This window comes from Penaeus vannamei, chromosome 33, assembly GCF_042767895.1.
Source record: "Penaeus vannamei isolate JL-2024 chromosome 33, ASM4276789v1, whole genome shotgun sequence".
Taxonomy (NCBI): Eukaryota; Metazoa; Arthropoda; class Malacostraca; order Decapoda; family Penaeidae; genus Penaeus; species Penaeus vannamei.
Window position 1 is genome coordinate 4,328,912 of NC_091581.1, and position 2,500 is coordinate 4,331,411.

At 42.4% G+C, this 2,500-nt stretch overlaps 1 protein-coding gene across 1 annotated transcript in view; it reads right to left on the reverse strand.

Annotated features, from left to right (window-relative positions):
• pnut (septin 7-like protein pnut) overlaps window positions 1–2,500 on the reverse strand; it is a 195,998-nt gene that overhangs the window by 185,505 nt on the left and 7,993 nt on the right. The gene's annotated exons all lie outside the window — the stretch shown is intronic.

The following is a 2,500-nucleotide window of genomic DNA, read 5'->3' on the forward strand; positions in this document are numbered from 1 at the left end:
TAACAGCTCGTATTTTTCAAAATATCCTCAATGTTATTCGCAACTCTTCGCAACTTTCAAACATAATTTTACTTTGCGCTCCTTCACTCTTTTTTTTTTTCCTTTTTTTTGCATTCTCCTGAAATACCAACAACTCAAAAACATAAACAACCCGACTCACGAACGCGGTCAAACTCATCCGCAACTGCACACTCTCCAAAACATCCCCTTTTTTCCCCCTAATCCATCCGCAACCGCCCAATTTCAAACGCATCCCCAACCTGATTCGCCAATCCTCGCCTTTAGCTCCCAACGACATTTTCCGCCAGGCGAGGTGCATTACTACTGATTAGAGATTCTTAAGCGTCACTAACTCTTCACTTGAGCTTATCTGCCTCCTTCTGCTTAGGATTAAAAGACCACTTATCTTAATGAGAATAAGATGGCTACAGATCCCAAGAGCGCCGGGACAAGGACCACTGTTGCGACGGGGTGACAACGAAAACAAATATAACAACAACAAAAAACAGAGATTTGAATGAGAAAAGTAAATAAAATGAATAAAAATAAAAAACAGACATGGGGCAAAATTTCATTTCATCCCCGAAGGCTGAGGGTAGACGGAAGTAAAATAATGGAGACAATAGAAAGAGGTGTGGCAATAAAAGAGGCAGAGAAGGAGGGGGGTACGAAATGGATTAGGGGGAGGTAGGGAGGGTGGGGAAGGGAGGGCTGCCTGGATTCAAATTCATGAGACATAAACACTCACCCTCCCCTACCTTCTCTCCCCTCTCCCCACCCTCTCCTCTCTACCCCATCATAACAGAAAATGCAAGCTTAACTAGACCGTGAGGACCTCAGCTTAAATGTTGAGGGTAACCCATCGTCCTCTCTCTCTCTCTCTCTCTCTCTCTCTCTCTCTCTCTCTCTCTCTCTCTCTCTCTCTCATTCTCTCTCTCATTCTCTCTCTCATTCTCTCTCCCATTCTCTCTGTCATTCTCTCTCTCATTCTCTCTCTCATTCTCATTCTCATTCTCATTCTCTCTCCATCTCCCTCCCTCTCTTTGCGTTTTTTTACCTTCACGCGTTTCCATACTTTTCGAAAACACCGAAACACCAAAACAACCGCCTCCCTTCGCCAAATCCGCCAGCCAGTCCGTCAATCCTATCTCCCCTTTGCCCCCAATCTACTAACACCCCCCCCCCTCCCGCCCCCTTCCACGCCAAGTCTCCCTACCTCCTGCCTACAGATGCTCGTGGGCAACCCGAGTATTGTAGTGAGAATCTCGCTCATAAAAAGCGTTGCCCGCGTAGTATGTGATAGTATGCAGACAGACACAGGCCAGCACGCGCACAAAAAAGAGAGAGAGGACACCGTATCATTACGTTTATAATGTGAAAGGAGGGTGCACGATGGCAACACTCACGCAATTGTACTCGCACGCACTGTCACGCTTCCGTAAGTGCTCGGGCAAAGCGCAGGCAAAAACTTGTACACTCTATAGGATTAACAACAGCAAGGGCAACAACAAAAACATAAAGGCAGTAACAATAACACACACACACACACACACACACACACACACACACACACACACACACACACACAAACGTATATACTAAAAAAAAATCTAAATAAAAATAATACTACTAACAACAACAGTAATAAACAACAATAACAATAATAATAATAATAATATCAATAAAGCAATAACGATAATAATAATAATAATAATAATAATAATAATAAAGCAATAACAATAACAATAATACTAATAATAACAATGACAATAAAGATGATAACTTTGACAATAACAAAAATAAGAGTAATAATGATCAGAGTAGCAACACCACCTCCAACAATAATAATAATAATAACACCAACAAAAATAATAACTTATCATTCTTACTACTACCATTATCATTAACAAGAAGAGCACTACCAATAACAGTAATAACAGTTAATAAAATATATTCGAATATCCGTCCACAATCAAAACAGTAAATCAACAGCTCAAATGGACCGAACACTCAGTATCTTAGCAATTACAAACGCAATGACGATCAGCATATCCACAAGAGAAAAAAATAGCAGTATACATAACAGTTTACCAATCAACATACCCACAAAATAATATTAAAAAAAAAGAGAGATAGAAATTTACCTGTCCTATCATAACCCGATCAGCATACCCACATAATAAAAACAACAACAACAACAACAACAACAAGAGAAGTTTACCTGTCATGTCACGTCCTTCAAGCAGCGCTCGTCCGGCGTCTCAGCGTACTGTTAATGCTCGTCCCACTCGCTCTGACACTCCACTGGGACGAGAAAACCTCACCAACTAGCACACCCTAGCACAGACCGCACCACTCTGCACATACTTCGTCACAACACACAAGGCAAAGCTCCGCGGGTTGGTGGTGGGGAGAGAGAGAGAGAGAGGGAGAGAGAGAGGGAGAGATCTCATCGGCGAGGAATACTACACGCCTCCTCCGGCAGCAGGCGCAAGGAGGC